Source organism: Pongo abelii, chromosome 17 (assembly GCF_028885655.2).
Source record: "Pongo abelii isolate AG06213 chromosome 17, NHGRI_mPonAbe1-v2.0_pri, whole genome shotgun sequence".
Lineage (NCBI taxonomy): Eukaryota > Metazoa > Chordata > Mammalia > Primates > Hominidae > Pongo > Pongo abelii.
The window spans coordinates 62,704,774-62,727,331 of record NC_072002.2 but is presented as its reverse complement, the minus strand read 5'-3'; the positions used below and the strand labels follow the sequence as shown (position 1 = coordinate 62,727,331).

The window sequence follows — 22,558 nt, the reverse complement described above, 5'->3', positions numbered from 1 at the left end:
TGCAGACATCACCCGTCTTCTGCGTCGCTCGCGCTGGGAGCTGTAGACCGGAGCTGTTCCTATTCGGCCATCTTGGCTCCTCCCCAAAAGAATTACTTTCTACTGGTTACTTTTTTTGTCCTTTTCGACTTCTGTACATTGTGCTTGTATAACCTATCAATAATAATAATAATAATGATAATGAACCTTAACTGCCTTACCAAGAAACCACAGTTACTGGCAGGCACAGGGGAAGGGTAGGGAGGCTGTGGAAAGGGCAGCCTTTGGGGGGCCCAGGGAGAAGAAAGTCTGTATTTAAATACAGTTCAATCCTGCCCACATTTAGAAATCATTTGCAGTGAATTCCATGTGGGACTAGATTAGTTTGAACTTGAGCCACCCTCGAGTGGATCATAAAAGTGAAAGGGGGGTTCATGACTGTTCATGGTAACAAGTGATTACTTTGGGCTGTGAATATTTTCCTCAAATGCTCTAGTCTTCCTGGATGAACAGCTGGGTGCCTGGGTCCTGTCCTCATTCTGCCACTGCTAACAGTGTGACCTTGGGTAACAGACTCTGTTCTCTGGGCCTCTTGGAGAAGTAATAAGCGCACAAATGTATTGTCTAATTTATTCTGTCTGAACCAGGGCGTGGATGTGGAAACACCACTGCAGAGCAATGAAAACCAAAGGCTGGTCTTGAGGAACTGGAGAGTGTATCAAGGAAACCACAGCAGAGTCAGGCTAAACCTCGAGAGAATTACCATATCCTGTTTTCTGTCGGAGCCTGGCCAGACCCTTTGCCAGGTTCCAGTGAATCACCAAATCACTCTGGGCACAGCTCAATGCACAGATGGCGCTGGGACTGGGGAGAGCTGTGTTAGGCGGTAAATCTCTCCTGCACTAATCCCAGGAAGCATATGCTTAATTAGGCAAGGGTGTGTTGGACTTCCAGAGTACAGATAATTGAAAATCAGTGGAGATGCCTTGTTTTCACCTAAAAAAAAAGATGAAATATATGGGTAAGTGACAAAATTAAGGAGGCCCAAATTTGTTAATCTTTGAATTTTTATTGTACACTTAACTTTACAGAAAATAGTTTTAACTGAAACACTACCCTAGAGTCTCTTCTGATCCTGTTTGATATATAAACATATATTATTATTTATTTATGTATTTATTTAGAGACAGGATCTTGCTCTGTTGCCCAGGCTGGAGTGCAGTGGCGATCACAGCTCACGGCAGCCTTAACTTCCTGGGCTCAAGTGATCCTCCCATCTCAGCCTCCCGAGTAGCTGGAACTACAGGTAAGCACCATCATGCCTGGCTTATTTATTTTTTATTTTTTAGTAGAGGCAAGTTCTTGCTGTGTTGCCCAGGCTGGTCTCAAACTCGTAAGTGCGAGCAATACTCCCACCTTAGCCTTCCAAAATCCTGGGATTACAGGTATAAGCCACCTCGCCCAGCTACAAACACATTTTTTAAAAACGTATTGTATTTTTTATTTCAGAGGTGATACATGTTTTTATAAAAGGGTAATTGTATTTTATATTCTTTTTATAGACATTTGGAAAACAGAAATATATACAGAAAAAACAGAACTCATGAAAGAGTGAAACAAAGAAAAAAGTACTGTGTTAGCAATGTTGCAGATTACTCAAGTCACACTCGGCTGTATTAAAAAATGTGGTTTCATTTTGGTTTAATAGTGTACTGATATTCAATATTCGATATTAATATATCATCAATATATTTCTGATATTCCCCGTGAGCACCTCCTCATTGCACAGTAAGGAGCCCTAAGGCTTCCCAGTGAATAGTATCCCATCTCCTCTGGTTTAAACAGGCTACTTTCAATTTATAAATTCTTACTTCTCAGAGACCAATCCCCTGTAAGGTGTCAGCTGCCCAGGGATTGTATCTGAACCTGTAACTGCTGAATAGTACCTACCCCGACCTGGCCTCTTGGGATTCTGCGCTAGCACATGTTGCTGGGGTCTTTGAGCCCAGTAATTTAGTCCCACTTGCTTCTGCTGGTCCCCTGACCTTCTCAGCACTGTTGCATTCCCTACCAGGGCATCTGGCTTCACATGGATCCTTTGCTATCTGTGAGCAGACCATGGAGAGCCAGGAGCGCATGGTCCATCTAACTGCCTATCATCTGCCAAACCTGTCTCAGCTTCTTCCGTGCTCAAAGTAGCCACAGGTAGGGTTTCTACCCACCTGTATTGTGTCCAGGGAAATGAGCTGCTAGCCCTGATGTCCTTGCACTTCCCAAAGTCTATTTAGATGTGTAAATGCCTGCCTGGCATATGTGGAGAGGAAAATAATAGGGATCCAGCACCTGACCTTCTTGCACTACATCAGTCTTTCTCCTTTGTTCTTTCACCTAAGTAGGAAATGTCTGTCTTTGGATGTTCTGCTCCCTCTGTATATGTATAAATATACAGAGAGGATATTATAGAGACAAATGTATACATTATATAATAGATTATATATTATATGTTATATATTATATAATAGATTATATATTATCTATATTTGTCTCCATATATCCTCTGTGTATATATAGGCATATATATAAGTATATACAGAGGATATTATATGTATTATATTTTATAAATATATTTATATAAGTATATTTCCATATATAGTTATATGTATAACTATATACGTATATAAATATATAAATTTATATATTACATTAAATATATTAATATATTTATGTAAATATACTTATATATTAAATAGATATATTTATGTAAATATAATTATATATTATATGAATATATTAAATATATTTCTGTAAATATGTTTATGTAAATATATTAATAATTATATATTAATATTATGTATCTATTTGTGTTTGTGTAATATCCTCCTTGTCTCTTCTCCATCCTAGACTATAAGGTTAGCAGACATCATAGTTTAACTGTTATAGGCAGAATGAAACTTTCTTCCACAGTGAAAGAGACTACAGAAATTTAGAAATCCTGTTTCTTCTGACAAAGTCTGTCTCTTCATGCTATAAAACCCAATTTTGGATATCAGAAGCAAATTATTAACTCTTGTTTTTTGTTACAGTAAGACTTCTATCTGTTCCACCTGACAGCCTCCCACCCCTAATTCCTCTCCTTCCCCTTTACCCAACACAGATGGATTTTGTAGGCTGATCATGGTAAGGTCAAATGCATAGAACCATTAAGGTTGGGGGAGAAGCACATTAATGTGCTTAGAAATAGTACTCCAGCTACATCTTTAAATTGCAATGTTTTGGTAGTGACTAGGAAGATTAAACATTTTTTAAAACATCTCATGTTATATAAATATAAAATATTTTATTACTTTATAACAGTTCTGTATATAGTAAGGCTATTAACTCTGCCTTGGTGCACATTTTTTTCTATACAATGTTTTTGGTCTTATAAAATTTCCGTTTCTTTCATAATTTTATGCTTAGAAAACTTGTCCCCAAACTCTATTTTCTTTCACATTTTTCAGCCACCAAAATTTTTATGATTTTATTTTTTCTCTTTAATATATTGGGAATCTATTCTAGGATATACTGGAAGGAGAAGATCTAACTTGATTACTTCTAAACTGCCAGTTTTCCCGGAATCATTTGATGAATATTCTAGAAACATAAGTATTTATATCACTGTATCTCATGCAGATGCACTTGTTTGTGCTTTTCATCACTTAACCATTTTTGAATAGCAAGCATATGTACAACCTCTTCTTTCCTTTCCAAATGAGTGGTTCCCCTCCTGTGTAATCTTTTTAGAAGGTTACTCAATTATTCTAAGGATGCTTCCATTGATGGAAGTTCTTTTCTGGTTTCCTTTGAAAATTCTTTTTGGCAACAGCTTTTGAGCCATGTGGAAAACCAGTCTTATAGCTTACTAATACTTTTTTATTAAACCCCTAATTACTGCAGCTTGATTACCTGATTTGCCAGGTAACATGGCTCCAGATGACTCCTTCCTATTTCCAAAGAGCAAACACACTTTTAAAGCATGTTGAAGGAGAAAAGGATAACCTCAGTTCTGCTATGTTTGTTTTAAAATTAGGCTTATGACTTTTTAGTTGCATGTGATCAGGTGTATGTATGCAGATACATGAATAAGGTTTAATCTTCCTGTTCTGCATATTTGGCTGTAACTACAAATTAGAGTCATGTGCACTTGGGAGGAAGATGACTTTCTAAAGTTACTGGCCTCTAAGCAAGCTCAGAGGGCAAGAAGAACTCTTCCCTTCTCCCTGCAAGAAGAGACTAATTGGATTCACCTCCTATAGTGGGATTCACCAATGGGGATAGTGAGTGATTCTTGGAAACAGATTAGCTCTGTATGTCAGTGGTAGAGGCCATGGTTCCATTTAATTTTTTTTTCCAGTGCCCTGTGTATTTCTAACAACAACACTGACTAAAGGAAAGAAATGCCCAAACTTATATCCCTCTGGATTTTATAGATTTCCTAATTTTCTAATTGCTACACTCCTGCCAACAAAACACAGTGAAAGAATGCCCCATGAGGAGAGGTCTCAGAACACACCACAGGATGGGACTACAAATTTCAGTGATTACAAACAATTAAAGCAGGCAGCCAACATGTAATTTTCTTTTTAGGCATGGACGTAGAATGAGAAACGACTTACTGGGTTGGAATAGATAGACACAGAGCTGTTTCCCTTTGTGTAAAAATCATACTTGATCAAGTAAAGATTACAGCTAATGTGCCCTCCCCTATTTGCCTTTAAAATTGAGGGATGTGGAAATTAGTGAAATTAAATTCACAGCTGCATTATTTGCAAATAACAAAAATTCTATTTGATCCTGCAGATGCCAAAAAAGGAATGTTTTGGCTTGTGGAAAAAAAGAAAGAGTTGAACATCCAAACAATGGGAGAGGAAGGGATACACTTGAGTCTCTAGGAACAATTGGAATCATGACCCCAAATATAACTGGAACTATCTCCCTCTGTTCTGCATTTTGGCTTCTTTCCATACATTGACTTCATCCTGTCTCACTGCAGACCAGCCTTTTCCATGTATCAAAGTGGATGTCTGCCCTAAGCTCCTGAATTTTATTGTCTCTGTACTGGAGAGATACTGCCTGTCATATTGTTGGTAGTCTGAAGTTCAAAAATACTGCCATTGGAGTTACTGCAAAAACCTAGGAGTGCCACATGCCCCATAAACACTGTAGATTTCAACAGTTTCCTAACACAGAGTACAAAGCGTCTTGAGGAAGGGCCACTTTTTTTCTAATACACAAAAGTGCCATATGGACTCATGGTGGCCCTGGGTAGAGTTCTGATGGACACAGGTTAGGTCAGATGCCCATTCCTGGTCCAATCACTTATGGCCATATGGTTGAGGTCCTCTAAGAATATGGTAGTCCCTATAAGATTCTTATAAGCAGAAGAGGAATAGTTTATAGAGAAGGGAGATGTGGTTCCCTAAAGAAAGGGATGTGCTGGCAGGCAAAATATTAATTGTCCACTATGCCACAGTAGGAGTTTGGTGAGCCTATTTTACATTTTGTTTCTCCTTTGAAAAAATTTCTTGCTTCTGTTGTCCTTCTTTGCTAAATTTAAACCCTGATAGGGCAATGACTGAGGTTCCATATTTTTCCAGAGCCAGGGCAAATACTATTTGTTAAAGAATACACTAATTTATTTATTAGGTGGTGCTATGGTTTGAATGCTGATGTCCCTCTAAAATTCTTGTTGAAATTTAATCTCCAATGCAATGGTATTAAGAGGTGGGGCCTTAAAGAGGTGATTAGACCACTTCCTTCTTTAAAAATGGCATGAACTTGAATATACTTTACCTATTGAACATTGTGTTCCTGATCTTCTTATTATCATTCAGAATATTAACTTACTCTCCCTTTTATAAGCATGAATCATCAGTTATTTTGATTTTTATTTCATTTATTTATTAATTAAATTTATGGAAACATATTTTCTTATTCTGTCCTCATAATATTTTCTTCTATTCCATGCCTCTAGTTATCTTTCTTTCATTTTCTTCTTTTTCTTCTTCCTTTCTTATTTCTTTGGATTAAAAGGCTTAAGTGTTCTCTTTTAGTGAGGTTTGAGGGTGGTAAACTCTCTCAGGTTATGTGTATGTACCTATATTTTGCCATCTGTTGAATGGCAGTTTAGCTGTGTATGAAATTCTAGCTTGCCAAATATATTTCCTTGCATTTTGAAGATATTATTCCATTGTACTTTGGCCTGATTTTTTTTCCAGTTAGAAGCCTATTATTAGTCTATCATTCATTGTTAGATGATCTGTTATTTTCGTTACTAATTATTAAAGATTTTTGTTTATGTTCTGCAGTTTCACTATAAAGAATCTAAGTGGGGATTTAGTTGTATTCTTCCTACTTGGTACTTGGAACACACTTTCAAACCAAGGACCTATATCACTGCTTAATTCTGGCAAATTTTCAGCTACCACCTCTTCAGTTATCACTTCTTCCTTATTCCCTCTATTCTTCTGGAACTCTTATTAGATGTATTATGTGGTCTCTCAATTTATTCTCCATGTCTTTTAATTATTATTTAAAACTTGTTATATATTTTGTGCTGCATTCTGAGTGAATTTTGTAATACTGTAATTCAGTTCATTAATTTGTTCATCAACAGTGCCCATTTCTGGTCTATTAAATTTTTAAATCTGTATTTCTATTTCAAAATTTATAATCAATGTTTTGTCCTATCTATATAGTTCTTATTTCTGCCTGTTTGCTTGCTTTTTTTTTTTTTGAGATGGAGTCTTGCTCTGTCACCCAGGCTAGAGTGCAATGGTGTTATCTCAGCTCACTGCAACCTCCACCTCCCGGGTTCAAGCAATTCTCCTGCCTCAGCCTCCTGAGTAGCTGGGATTACAGGTGTGCACCACCATGCCCAGCTAATTTTCGTATTTTTAGTACAGACAGGGTTTCACCATGTTGGTCAGGCTGGACTTGAACTCCTCACCTCATGATCTGCCCGCCTCAGCCTCCCAAAGTGCTGGGATTACAGGCGTGAGCCACCACACCTGGTCGCTTGCTTTTTTAAATGGATTTTAGCATCCCAAGCATATTTATGTTTTAGTCTTTCTCAGAATAACCCCTAAAATATATTTCTAATAAAGCAAATTATATTTGAATAACTGATTTTTACTCTGGTCTTTCTTAGCGTTTTAGCATTCTTCAAATGCCTTATAATGGTTTTAGTTTGTAAGATCATTTCGAAATGGAGATTTGTTTCTATCTCTCTTCCCTATTTAGCAGGTTTGTGATAGCTTCGAGTTAGTTTCCTCCACCCTCATGCGAGTATTTCAGTCTAGAACAAGTCTTCGTTTGCGGTGGGGGATTCCTGCCCTATAATGACACTAAGGATGCTTCAGATTCAGTCACTAGGCCAGGAGGCAGCTTGTTCCATTTCCTAGTTGTGGTGTTATGTTTCTGTCTTCTGCCTCCCTAGGCTTCCCTCCTGCTTTTTTTTTTTTTTTTTTTGAGACGCAGTCTAGCTCTGTCGCCCAGGCTGGAGTGCAGTGGCGCCATCTCTGCTCATTGCAAGCTCCGCCTCCCGGGTTCACGCCATTCTTCTGCCTCAGCCTCACGCCCTCCTGCTTTTATAAAAGCTATAAGCTCACATACAAGTCAAGAAGAGTTTTCTTTTTCAGCTTCCTTTCATGACCAGGCAAATATTCCTGGCTTTAATACCCCATCTCATGTGGGATCCACTTGGTCCCTATTATTCTACAGGACTGAGCTCCTAGACATGACTACTGCCTCTGCACCAGAAGCCCAGAGCACCATGATTTTAGCCCTATTTACTTTGTTTCTGGGTCATGGAGATTTTTATCTTGTTATTGAGTCCAGTTGTATTACTTTAGTTTCTTTTTTTAAATCATCATCTATTACTGCCATATTTTTTAGTAAAAGGAATGCTTCTGAATTTACCATTTCCAGTAAAAATTTAAACTGTATCATTTTACAGTAAAGAATCACACAAAAGGTGAAAGGATATTCCTCAAGTTGAATACTAGTGTGTGTACTTATTCTTTATCTTTTATTTTATTTCTTAAAGACAGGGTCTGTGTATGTTGCCCAGGCTGATCTCGAACTGCCAGGCTCAAGCAATGCTCTCATCTCAGTCTCCGAAGTAGCTGAGACTACAGGCATGTGTGCCATCATGCCCAGCTTGTGTGTACCTATTTATTTATACTTTTCTTTATGCCATAAATAAGGATTTTTATACAGCATTTATAATAAATAGTAAAATTTAAATAAGATATTAAAATTGAGTTTAAGGAAAATATAAATTAAAATAGATTCCTAAGAGTAGGACGAAAACATAACATTTCCATATTCACGTTGCAGATGATAAGGTCCCACATATTGGGCTGTATATTTGCCTCTGAGCTTCCATATAGCCAAAGTGAATAAACACAATTGATTCCTTAGTTCTCTTTCCACAAAGAAAACCCTTCCCAGTTCTTTGAGAGAAGTCAAGTTCTTCCGGCAACACATTCTAAAATAAATTTCTGCTGTGCGTATCATAGAGAGGATACTGACAGGTGAAGTAGATGATGCCTTCAAAAACATAGCTACAATATGAGTTAGCAAGGCTGACTTTTAGAGATTCTTCAATGAAACCCTAAGGTACAATGCCCACTTCGTTAGCACATGGCAGAGTTGAGACAAACTCAGGTATGAGTCATTGTCAAATGTTCTTTAAACCTCACAACACTCCCCCCTCTCTAGGGCTTTAAAGGATCTCCACAAACGAACCCTGTATTAGATCACTTTGGTCAGCCTGAGGCAAGAGGTGAATTCCCTTATTAGTCATTTGATTGTTTTTATTGTTGTTGCAAATGACAGGAACTCAACTCAAATTAACGAAAGCATAAGAAAATTAAAATTTTTAGTTTTGTTAACTCTAAAACCCAACTGAATAATTGTAGGCAAAGAGTCTACTGGCTGTAGAGACAACTGACTGCAGGGAAGTGAACACTGCCACGATCTTTTCCCCATCTTGTCTCTGCTTCCATCTTTGTGTTGCATGACCAAAGAGAAAAGAGAGCGCTTCTCCAATGGATCAAGTTACACAATCCTTAGGAGGGTTTGGTTTGGATCACATGCCCATCACATTTATTAGGCACATACTATGTGCCAAGCTCTGTACTCAAGCTCTTATGTGAATTGTATCATTCAATCTTCATGATAACTCTAAGGGAGAGGTAGAAAGCAACTGACTGAAACTAATCTCTGCCATAGCTGGTTTTGACCTTGGCCTTTCTATTCTTTCATTCCTCACCTGCAACGATCATACCCTCCACCTCACCAAGTCACACAATCCTATGGTCATACCCTAAGGATTGTTTTCAACAACTGCAGATTCCTAATTTCAAGTGTCCTACTCTCCAATCACCACTGCCAGTACCCTAACTCCAACAATTCATTGATCTCATTGGGTTTGCCAATCCACTGATCCCATCATTTTTCACTGTCTATCAACCCTCTCTTTTTTCCACCCCCACCTGCACCATCATGTACTTAACTCTTTTCTCACCTGGCTTGAAACTATGGTTCATCTGTGTCCTAGTTTGGTTCCCTCAGAAGCTGACCTTGAGACAAAGATTTGAGTGCAAGTCATTTATTTAAGAAGTGATCCCAGGAAGCATCGGGAGGGGAGTGGGAAAGTCATACAGGGAAGAGAAGGAAGTGAATACAGGGAATTTATCCCTCTCAAGAGCAAGGAAATTGTATCCCATCCATTGTTAGCTAAAGGTTATTCCCAGGGGCTTCCTAGCACTTCTGGCCTATTCTAACACAGACCAACAAGAAGCCCTTCCACAGAGAGCTGCAGGGGCTTGGTGTGAGAAGCCAACATGTGCTATTATGGGGAGTGCAGAGTGAGGGTAGGGAACTGAGGACCATTATAGCCACTCTGTGGGAGATGCCCTTGCTCATATTTCCGGCCATTGTACTCCCCTAGTAAAATCCCAACCCTGGTGAAACCCAATCACTGCCTAATCTGAGCATCTGAATGCAGTTAGAGAAAAGCACACAAACATGCTGACTGATCTCACCTTAAAGAGTCCATCAACATCAAGTGAGTCTTTAGTCAATTCCCTCTCTGACCCTCTAAGACATCAATTTCAAACTTTCTCATCTCTTGTCAAACCTGTATAAAACTCCCTTTCTCCTTCTCATATTTGGTTCTTCTTGCTCCTTATTTCACTGGGAAATAGATAATATCAAAAGAGAGCTTCCACATGTTTCCAACATCTAAACACCCGAACATTAGAACACTGATATCTACTCATATACTCTCTGCCTTCTCTTGAGTTACCGTAGATCAGTGTTTCTCAACCTTTTCTTTTCATTATTGCCCCTTAAAGAGTCTTTTTAGATACCTTTTTCCTAATTGCCTCATGCCATAAGATTATGCACTGCATGTGTATCTGTGCTTTGTACATAAAAAGAGTAGGAGCCAACTTTTGTCCTCATTGAGGATATGTGCAATAGGTGAACCATCCAAGTTGCTGTGTTAGGCTAAACCCTCCCAGTGCACTGGGTCCCATCTCCTTTCACCAACTCTAGAGCACCATTCTCACTGTTATCTGTTCTCTTTCCTGTACTAACATTTAACCCTTTCTACTGGTTTATTCCCTTCAATCTATAAAAATATTCTATGTTCCATTTGATTAAAATCTTCCCTTAACTGCATATCTCCCTTCACTGGTCTTTCCTATTTCTCTATATCCATTCCCCTTTACCAAAGACTCAAAAGACCATGTGTAGGTGTGCTGGCCAGCAGCCAGCATCACCCACCAGACATGTGAGTGAAGATGCCTCCAGACAGTGCTAGCCCCAGCCCCAGGTCTCAGAAGGGCTTTTCGTCACTTTCCTTGGAACCAAAGAGTGGAGATGCAAGAAAGACCCCTGAAGGCTAGCTATAAGAGAATTCAAACCCATTTTCACTCAGCAGAACTGTGCAGTTGCCCATGTGACCACACTTGGTATATATTTCCTGGTTTTCCCTCAATTGGAAATATCCACCATGGCTTGTTGATCTCGGGTTATTTTACCTCTATGGGGACTTCTGTTACTTATGAGAAAAATATCTTCCTAATGGGGTTATTGGAAGATCAAATGAGATAAAGTGAGCTTTAAGAATCTGGCACAATGAGAGGAGACAACAAACGTTCCCCCAACCTCCTTGATGCCACCGCTCGTATTCCCAGTAGAACTGGAATTTCACTGAGAGAAGGAATCATACCTACCATTCCTTTATATTCTTCATAGCCCATAGGACACTACTCTGTTTGTAATGTTTAATAAATGCTTTTTTTAAAAAAATACCCCTGAATTGAACCAGAGGATAAAAAATTTCCAAAGCAAAAATAATTAAGAGCCTTGTTAGTTGAAGGCCCCTTGGTGTAGGGCTCTTTAAAAAATTGAATTAATTATAATTGTGCCAATGAGGGACACTAATGTTGATACACTTTGAATTCTTTGGTGGTGCCTCTTCTTCTGAATAAGAAATTTATTAAATATGTATAATATATGAAATATTATTGGTTTCTTTATGCACCAATTATGTGATTTAACACTTAATGCCTTGAAGTGAGGAACCAAGCATTGTGAAACATTTTGTAGCCTCAGAGATTGGAGTAATCTCTTGTACATAGGAGGGTCTACACATACATTTGTTAAATAATAAAAAGAAAATAATTTTAAATATTACTATTATTACAAGTTGATACCAAATTTGAAAATTTCGATTAAAAGAGAAACACATTTACTTCTAACACGAAGACTAAAAAGTAGTATTTCACAAATTCCTTTTCATTTTGTACATTTTTCAATAAGTTTTTGTGTTTGTTTTGTGTTGAGAGGGTCAAACATTCAGTGACTGTTTGATCTGCTGATTTTTTTTAATCCTTCCCCTTCAAGCAGAGAAACTTTTCATTAGCGTGGCTTTCAAAGCCCTTAACAATGTGGCTCTTCTTTATTGGTTCAGCTTCATTTCTTTCCACAATTCCTCATGCCCCTCCCCTCTCTTTCCTTTCCTTTCTCCCTCCCTTTCATACAAACAGGCTCCTCTCACATCTGGGCCCTTGCTCATGTGTTTGCCTTTGCTCTCTTGGCTCTTTTCCTGGCTAACTCCTAGCATTACCACCCTGCCTACAGTGGCCTTCCCTGACCACCAAGACTGGGTGAGTTGCATCCCCTACAACTGTCTCCTCTAACAGAATGGAAGATCTTAGAGGGCAAGGACTGTGTCCTAATTCTTGTCCTCACAGTACAGTGCACAGTCCCTAGCAGATAAGACTCTCCAAGAACATGGCTCCTTGGCATCTTTTTTTTTTTTTTTTTTTTTTGAAACAGTCTCACTCTATTGCCCAGGCTGGAGTGCAGTGGTGTGATCTTGGCTTACTGCAACCTCTGCCTCCTTGGTTCAAGCGATTCTCATGCCTTAGCCTCCCGAATAGCTGGGATTAGAGTGGGCCACCATACCTGGCTAATTTTTGTATTTTTAGTAGAGACAAGGTTTCACTATGTTAGCCGGGCTGGTCTCAAACTCCTAACCTCAAGTGATTCTCCCACCTTAGCCTCCCAAAATGCTGGAATTACAGGTGTGAGCCACCACACCCAGCCTTCCTTGGCATCTTTTAACAGGCCACAAAATGTCATTGGCAATACAGTTGTTTCATTAGTTCAGTGAAATATTTTCTATATTGGTAATAATTACAATAACAGGAAGGCTGAATCTTTGCCAGGTAAACTTTAGGCCTTCAATAACCATTAATAATCAATTATAAAAAGCCTAGAAGAACCTTGTAAGTACTGGAGAGCCTACTGAGAGACAAGAGCATCAGAGAGGTGGAGGAATTTTTGAAACAAAGTTATGATTTAAAAAGTAGTAGAGAAATATATGTGAATGTTTACAGCAGCATTATTCATAAGAGACAAAAAATGGAAACAATCAAATGCCCAATATGGTATATCCATATCATAGAATATTATTCACCTATAAGAAGAAATGAAATACTGATATGTACTATCAGTTTTTCAAGCTGGATCTTGAAAACATGCTTAGTGAATGAAGCCAGGTCACAAAAAAACCACATACTATATGATTCCATTTATATGAAACATTCAGAATAGGCAAATCTATAAAGACAAAAAAGTAGATTAGTAGTTGGCTAGGGTCAAGAGTGGGGGAGAGAAGAATGAGGAGTGAATGCTACCAGTATCGGGTTTATTCTTGAAGTGATGAAAATGTTCTAAAATTAGATTGTGGTGATGGTTGCACAGCTCTGTGTATACTAAAAGCCATTGAACTGTACAGTTTAACTGGTTGAATTTTATGGTATATGAGTTATATCTCAATAAAGCTCTTTTTTTTTTTTTTTTTTTTTTTTTTTTGAGATAGAGTCTCACTCTTGTCGCCCAGGCTGGAGTGCTGTGGTGCGATCTTGGCTCATTGCAACCTCTGCCTCCCAAGTTCAAGTGATTCTCCTGCCTCAGCCTCCAGAGTAGCTGGGACTACAGGTGCTCGCCACCACACCTGGCTGATTTTTCTATTTTTAGTAGAGACAGGGTTTCATCATGTTGACCAGGCTGGCCTTGAACTCCAGACCTCAGGTGATCCACTTGCCTTGGCCTCCCAAAGTGCTGGAATTACAGGTGTGAGCCACCGCACCCAGCCAATAAAGCTGATTTTTAAAAGTAGTACGGAACATTTGTTGCAAATTTAAATATCCAGAGGCCGTGACAAAAATAATTTTCTACATAATCTTTGCTGATATAGTTCTACTTTGTGCTTCTTGGTAAGTGAAAAGCCAAATCTCTAAAATCCGGGCCTTTGATACCCTGTGCACACAGGCCAGAAAGCCCCCCACTCAGTGTTGACCAGCCAAGTGCACCGGTGAGAAGTCGCAATTACAGGATGCTAAAGATGACAGCAAAGCTGGTGCTGTGTGATGAACTCAAGGGAGAGAGCTGTAAGTGAGGTGAGTGAAACGATTATTCGAAGGACATAGCATAATTAAGGGAAACAGCAAAATTACGTTTACAGTGTAAAACGTAAACATATACCTGGAAACTGACAGCTTGTAGAAAACGCAACTGTTTTTGTTGTAGACATCTCTCTGGCTAGCTGTCAGATTTGGAAAGCATTTGTTTCTGGCATCAATATAGTCGGGTGTAGTTGGAAGGAATCTGATCTAGGTCTTGGGACACCCAGGTTCCAGTTCTGGCTCTCTCATTTATTCACCGTTCGACAAACAACTATTAAGCCTACTGTGTGCTAGGCACTGCAGCTAGCCCTGGTGACTCAAAGTTCAAAGACACACTTGTTCCTACCTCAAGGATCGTACTGTTCAGAGAAGGACAATTCAAAATATAGTAAGCAAGTGCTGTGGCAAGGAGCAAGGTACATCTTTCATCTTAAGGCGTGAAGAAAGAAGGAGTAGGTGTGAGGGAAAGCCTTGCCACCACTTGAAGTTGTATTGTTTCCTTGTTAACTCTTTTTTTAAATACAGTTTTTGTAGAGACAGTGTCCCACTATATTACCTAGGCTGTTCTTGAACTCCTGGCCTCAAGTGAGTCTTCCAAGCCTCCCAAAGCTCTGGGATTATAGGCATGACCAGCGGCCACCAGCAGCCACCTTGTTAACTCTGCTGTCCCACAAGCACATCAGCTCATTGAGGAAAAGGAGGCTTTTTTTATTACATTCATTTTTTATAAACAGCTTTATTAAGACATCACTCACATAGCACACAATTCACTCATTTAAAGTATATGATTCAATGGTTTTTAGTATGTTCACAGAACTATACAATCATCACTGCAATCTAATTTTACAGCATTTTCATTACCACAGAAAGAAACTCTGTACCCATGAGCTGTCACTCCGCTTCCCACCCCATCTCCACTCCTAGACCTTGCCAAACACAAATCACTTTCTATCTTTATAGATTTGCTTATTCTAGATGTTACATATAATGGAATCACACAGTATGTGACCTTTGTGACCGACTTCTTTCACTTAGCATAATGGTTCAAGTTTCAATATTCATTCATATGGCAGCATGTCTCAATACTTCAATAATTTCATGGCTGAATAATATTCCATTGTATAGATACGCCACTGTTTATCATTCATCAATTGGTGGGCATTGGGGATGTTTCTGTTTCATGGTCTTATGAATGCCATGAACATCTGCGTAAACGTTTTTGGGTGGACATATGTTGCTATTTCCCTTGGGTATATACCTAGAAGTGGAATTGCTGGATCATGTGGTTACTCTGTCTAATCTTTGGAGGTGTTAATACTACCAGATTGCTTTTCAGAATGACTGCACCATTTTACATTCTTGCCAGCAATATATGAAGATTCCCATTTCTCCTCATCCTTAGGAACACTGGTTATTTTCTGTCTTTTTGATCATAGCCATCTTAGTGGGTATGAAGTGGTCACTTTATTCATTTTCGTATCCCTGGTGCCTCGAAGACAACATGGCACAGGTAGATGCACACTTTATTGAGCAATTTTGAGAACATGGTGGACATTTGTCATTTAGGGGCTCCCCAGAACCTGGCCCCCTTTATTTTGTTTAGATAATTATCTGATGATTACTGGAGAGAAGCCGATCCCCAATATAATATAGAAGCCTACCAAAATGTTAGCTCCTTACTTTCTCAACCCTGCCTGCAAGTAGAGCATGCAACGTAGGCTAAGCTTGGTTGACCTAAAGGATCTGCCCCGGGCTTCAAAGACAGGGCTCTAGTAATGCAAAATACGGGTGGTGGAGAAACAATTCTGGTGGCAGTAACAGGCACTGCAGTGACATCTGATTGCCAGGAACAACAGTGCTGATAGTGAGAGTGGTGGGTAGCGAATGGTGGGTAATGCCCAGTGACACTGACTTGGAAGTGAAGGCCATGGCATCCTGTGTGGAATGGTGGTGGCAGTGATGGTTGCCTTCCTCCCCCAGTATGTGGTCCTGTGTCTTGGCTGTCTTCCTGGCTGCTGTTTAGCCTTCCTTGTTTCTTCTGCTTATTATCTGAGCCTGTTTCTGCAGCCTTCCCAGCTATTGTGTCAGCCACCCAATATCCTTTCACCAAATTCTCTTTCTCCTTAAGTCAGCCAACATCAGTTTCTTCTGTTGCTTGCAACTAAGAACCCTGGCTGTTACAATAAACACTGAATGGCTGTGTGTGTGTGTGTGTGCGTGTTTGTGTGTGTGTGTGTCTCTGTATGTATGAATAGAGAGGTCAATGAATGAATGAGGGTACTGAAGCTCTATACAGAGCTTCGAAGGGTGAGCAGAGGTTGGTCAGGCATCAGAGGGCAAGTGCTTTCTAGCAGAACAAAGAGCACAGCATAGGCACTGGGGAATGAGAGAACATGGTGATTAGGGAAACTGTCAGGAGTTCAGTCTGGCTGGGGAAAAGGCAGCAAGATGGGGAGTGTTGAGATGTGACGCTACGGAGACTGGCCTGGGATGGATCATTAAGGATCTTTTAGGTTATGCTAAACAGTCTTGATTTTATCCTGGAAAAAAAAAACTGGAAAAAGGACACTATCAATCAAGCTAGTGATATCAGATTTACATTTAGAAAATATGCTATTAAAAAAATTCTGGCAGCAGGAAGGAGGATGAATTGGAAGGGAGCAAGAGTGGAGACAAGAAGACCAGCTGAGGAGCTAAAGCAGTACTTCCAATGAAAGACAGTGAAATCTGAACCGAGGCAGTGCGCTTGGAGAGGAGGCATTGGATCTGAGATATATTAAAAAGGTAGAACCAATGGAAATTTTGTCTTTGATATACAGGAATTAAGAAAGAAGGAAGACCATGGATGACTCCAAGGTTTCTGTTTAAGTAGATCCGACAGGTGGTGGTGTCATTTATGCAGGCATTTATTCAACAGTTAATTAGCACATAGTGTGATAGGTGCTGTGTATAATGAAGTGGATAAAATAAACCTGGTTCTACCTTTGCTGTAGTAATGATTACCCCATGTCAGCCGTAATTTACATGTCTTCTCAGATTTTCTGAGCCTTACCATCTCTGGGACCCTTGACCTCTTCTTCTGTTTCAGCTGCTACCACTAGAGACTTAGTTAAGTGCCTTGTGGTTTAACTGCCTGAAGCCAACCAGCCACATACCCACAGTTTCCTCCCACCGCTTCTGAACTCCAGGGCATGGGACCTGGCTGAGTGACTGTCAAAGAAAACGGATAACCCAACTGGGAAGTGAGAAAATTTTAACTCCCTGAGGGAAAAGCTACGACCAACAGGAGACAGGAGACACAAAGATAAAATTCCTTCCTTCTTCACATTGTTTCATGGTGTGATTTCTTCATACTGCCTGTCTGGAGATGTCCTGTATGGCCAAGTGGCTGCACCTGCCCAAGAGACAGGCTGTATTTCTTTAAGGCTTTTCATGGAGTAGTGTTTAGCACAGTAATGCACTGCTGTACCTTGTTCCCCATTTTTTCTTGTCTTTTTCCTCATACTGTTGCCTTGGGATTATACCTTCTAAAAAAAAGCATCAATACTTAATCCTTGCATCAGGGTTTATTTTCTAGGGAACCGGGCTAAGACATACCCAGATAGGAAAACAGAAGGAGGTGATCAGTTCCATTTGGATATGCTGAGTTTGAGTGAACTTGAGTGAAAATTATTCATCCATTCAAAAATACTTATTGAGTGCCTCCATATATGCTTGAATTAGGGATACTATGGTGAACAAAATAGACATATTTCCTGATCTTTTAGAGCTTACATTAAGTGTTAAGGGCTGACAAGTAATAATTCAGTACAGAATAAGTAGACGTGATGATTCTACAAAATGATAAAAGTTTTTAAAGAAAAAATTTTAAAGGTGATGTGGTAGAGTGTGACATGTGTATGTTGGGAGGGACATGTGTACGTACGACCACCCTAGACAGGGTGGTCAAGGGAACAGAGAGTAAGTGGAGGAAAAAGCTTCGCCAGAGGGATAGGCAAGGCTTTTGAAGAAAGTGGCTGGAAGGGTTGGTCTGGAGACGGATACATCTGTCCATCATTGGGGGTTCAGGCGTGGGTAGGAAATTTGCCTCTATTTTCACCACGAAATAGTTAGTGAGGACATATGCATACAAAGTAATGGGAACTTGGAGTTTTGTAGAGCAGCAAAGGTTCAGAAGTGTTGTTCTGCAGCATGGGTGTGCATGCAGACCACGAACAGGAAGAAAAGTCAGTGGGCAGTGCCAGAGCAGAAAAGGCGGATACTACCTGCACAATCCATGGCACTAAGTGGTCACAGGACTTTGGAGAAGTAAGCCTGGGCCTCAGTTTCCTCAACTGCAAAATAAGAGCACTGAATCAGGCTCCACGATTTTACAAAGGCAAAGAGGAGTCGATATGAAACTACTATATAGCTATGCAATTTTTCCTTGAAACTCACCAGTGAAGTCTTTAGGACCCAGTAGTAATTGGCTCTCTCCCACCATTAATTACATTCTGGCCACTTGTCAGCTAACACAATTGTCAGACTCCTTCAGCAAAATGTCTGTTTCATAGCAAGGACCATTTACAGTAAGGACAAACAATTGGGACTCATTAATTCAATAATTAGGACACTGCTTATACATCTATTGTCTACTCTAGTCAGCTATGTTAAGTAAGCTCTTCAGTCTTCATCAGAGCAATTATGCTAATAAGCTTGAAATTTTCCAACAGTATTATACCTTCATACACTTATCCTGCCTAGCAGCAGCCTGGCTCAGTCAATATTGTCACCCACAGACAATTATAATGAAAGCATAAGGCCCAATTGTTGGCATATGACTACCAAATAATCTCCCCTCACAACAGAACTTCAAACAACTTGTATATTGTTCTTTCAGGGTTTAGACACTGGCCTCTGTTATTCTTTTCTCAAAGTATGTAGATCTCAGATATTTAAATGCCTTTATGGGAGAGCTCATTGCATTGGAATTGTATTGTAATTTTCCAAATAATATTTGAACAGTCACTGGGTTATCCAATGATCTATTTATCTAATCATTACTTATCCATTTAAGTGTAGAGATAAGAAATATAGTAGTAAGATGCCTGGAGAATGATGAGAAATATAATTTGTTTTGCCATATATTTTTGTCTTTATCCGAGCCAACTTTTCTTTTAATCTCTTTCTCTCTTTAATTATAAAAAATCCTGTCTTTATTTTTTTCGAGTGACTTTGGCCCAAGAGTGAGAATTTTCCACTATGATCAACCAATGCTTCTGTGGTAGGTGCATGACAGACACCTGATGAACACTTGTTAAATTTGAAGTTTTTTTCTCATATATGCCTTATTCCTGTCTCCTGCATTTCCTATCAGATGTGAAATACTTTTTCTTTTTAGCAAAAACTAACGTGAATAAGGATTGTGTGGTTGGGGGGGGAGGGCGCATATGTTCAAATCTGCAACATAAATTCATTTGGAACCTGAAATTTCATTGTATCAATATAAACATCTAGCTGGTGTTGGATTTCTTCCTTATTATTTACAATAAAATTAAGCCCATGCATTTGTTCTTTAAAATCTTTACTTAAGTTACCTCATTTAATCAGGGTCCTCTCAGTTGCAAATAACGGGATCTTTCCTTAAGATGTAGTAATGCTCACTGCAATTTAATCCCACTAGGATGAGCAAATGATGTTGAAAAGAGACCCAACAGCTGTATGGAGGGCCACTATAAACTGGAAGAATGGGCGCAAAGCTGTGTAGAATGTTTGCAGATGTGTGATGTTTTTCTTTTATACAAATGCTGTATTTCATCTTTCTTCAATTACTATTTTGGTAAGGGTAGGGGAAGACAAGTGAAAATAAGTTGTCCTTGTCCTTCAGGAACTTACAATCTAGATGGGGAGACAATATATATACACAGGAGAAGCTAAAAAAAAAACTGCTCAAGACTAAATGAATGGATCAAGATATTAATCAAAATGAAGTAATGGTATGTATATCATTGTAAGTATAAGAGAAAATTCATATGTGAATGGTATAGCTTTGGGCTGGGGAAACCAGAAAGGGCTTTAAAGATTTACCAGAGAGGGGAGAATATGAGTTGTTTTTTGAAAGATCATGACTGTGTGTGTGTGTCTGTGTGTGTCTTTGTATGTATGGATAGAGAGTTCAGTGAATGAATGAGGGTACTGAAGCTCTATACAGAGCTTCCAAGGATGAGCAGAGGTTGGTCAGGCACCATAGGGCAAGTGCTTTCTAGCAGAACAAAGAGCACAGCATAGGCACTGGGGAATGAGAGAACATGGTGATTATGGAAACTGTCAGGATTTCATTCTGGCTGGGGAAAAGGGAGCAAGGTGGGGAGCGTTGAGATGTGACACTACAGAGACTGGCCTGGGATGGATCATTAAGGATCTTTTAGGTTATGCTAAACAGTCTTGATTTTACACTGGGGAAAAAAAAACTGGAAGAAGGACACTATTAATCAAGATAGTGATATCAGATTTACATTTAGAAAATATGCTATTAAAAAAAATTCTGGCAGCAGGAAGGAGGATGAATTGGAAGGGAGCAAGAGTGGAGACAAGAAGACCAGCTGAGGAGCTAAAGCAATACTTCCAATGAAAGACAATGAAGTCTGAACCAAGGCAGTGAGCTTTTTCAAAAAAATCAAACTATAGAAGAAATAATGATGAAATTTAAGTTTTCCACTTATGACCCTCAGGCTCTTTCCAGAAACAACCACCATTATCATTTTTCTTACGTGTCTTTCCAGTGCACTTAACTACTTTTGAATTGGATTCTGAATTGATTTAGATGTAATTGATTTTGCAGTGTCATGTTTAATGAAGGGTTAAACTTGGTCTCTATCCATATAAAAATAAGACTCATTCAATCTAATTTATACAATAGGGACCTACTGATAGATCTTGAGGTACCCTAGTGGATTTCCAAGCTGTTTGTTGCCATGGCAATCCCTGCTCTATGTGCCTTCAGTTTCTGTCTTGACCCACTTTGGTTTAGATGCATTTCTAGCAGAGGGGACAGTAGGCATGCTCCCGTTTCTAAGCCCCTCGGGGACTGCATTGGTAGCCAGATTGTCCCTCCTCCCTCTTCCTCAATTATAGATCCTGGAAGGCTTCCTAAATGGAAGAGTTATGGACCCAAAGTCTGAGACTTTGGAGAAATGGTCTAACTTAGACCTCAGGCGTTCTACCCACTTAATTAATGTAACCTCAGAGTACCTAACTCCCATACTAGGAGCACATTCTGGAATCCCAGCCAGGCCTGCTTTTGTTCCTATTCCTACTACTCAGGTGGACACCCAAATCCACACCCTGTTCACATAGGAGAAAATACTTGTGTGACCAGGGTAGCTTCTAATATGGTACTTCATATTACAACTGTTGACTTGTATTAGCAGGAAGACAGACCAAAAACTAGAAACAGCCTTCCTACTTGTAAGTTGAACAACCTTTGCCCTGGACCGTCCTCCCTAGTGGCTCTGGAAAGAGGAAACAAGGCAGAGGAGGTGGGACAGCTCCACCAATTGGCTTCCTGGGTGTCCTTCACAAACTTTTTTATTTTTATTAAGGAGTTCGTAGAGCTGCCTCTAAACTAACAATGGAAGAAACCACCCTGGAAGGGAATTTTTGGAGGAAGAATTTCTGCTGAGTAGGTTCGTCTTAGCATAAATGTTCGCACGCAACAGAAGAGAAGTTAATGATCACTGACTTTCCTTGAACTTCAAAGCCCTATGCTATTTACTTTCATATTTATTATTTAATCATCACACAACTATATTTAAGTAGGTATCGTTGCAGGTGAGTTCCATTTGCCAAAGATTACAGATCTGGAACAGAGTCATACTCAAAGCTACAACGTGCCTGACTCCTGGGTTTATGCTCTTCATCGCAACCTTCCCGTGAGAAAAGTTCCTCTATGTGTGAGGACAGAGACGGTGGAAAGGACAGAGATTTTGAAAGGGCATCTGGAAAACTTGTATGACTCAGGCGATGGCCACATCTCTCTTAAGGTCCATCTGAAGGCACCCTCCTCTGGGACACGTTCATTTCTCAGAAGAAAGAGTATACTTCAAAAACTCTTATTGTTTGGAGTGCTCATTTGGTACTTCCTGATTACTGATCTGTATTGCTAGTGCTTCTTTCCCACTTATCTGAAGTCCCCAATTAAATCTATAAACTAAGCCACACATGAGAATGAATTACCGGACAGGCAGCCAAAAAAACTGTGTTCTAGTCTTGTCTCTGACACCTGTGTGAAACCTGTTTATTTTCAACTTTAGTTCTACGGTACTCCCTGCCTGTGTCACAGTGGGTGCATAGTAAACACCTGATGTGATTAGCTGGGCTCAATATTTTGTCAGTAGAGGCTCGGGTGTTCCTAAGGGTAAAAGCAACAAGGTTTTCCCTGGGTGCAGTTATGCCCTGGGCAGCCGTAAGTTTAGGGCCTTGCTGCCTCCTGTAGGGCAGATGTGCAAGTTGGGGCCTAATCGCTGCAACAGTGGAGAAAAGGGGAAGGGAAGATATCCCAGCAATTAAGG

At 39.6% G+C, this 22,558-nt stretch overlaps 2 long non-coding RNA genes across 2 annotated transcripts; both read left to right on the top strand.

Annotated features, from left to right (window-relative positions):
* Positions 1–1,168: 1,168 nt before the first annotated feature.
* Positions 1,169–16,559, top strand: LOC134760299 (uncharacterized). Its single transcript, XR_010137583.1, has 3 exons — positions 1,169–1,285; positions 8,066–8,181; positions 13,876–16,559. It is a non-coding gene; the product is annotated as an uncharacterized LOC134760299 (long non-coding RNA).
* A 10-nt stretch (positions 16,560–16,569) lies between these two features.
* On the top strand, positions 16,570–22,307 carry LOC129051587 (uncharacterized). The gene is made up of 3 exons (XR_008515933.2): positions 16,570–19,272; positions 19,876–19,984; positions 21,590–22,307. It is a non-coding gene; the product is annotated as an uncharacterized LOC129051587 (long non-coding RNA).
* The last annotated feature ends 251 nt before the right edge of the window (positions 22,308–22,558 follow it).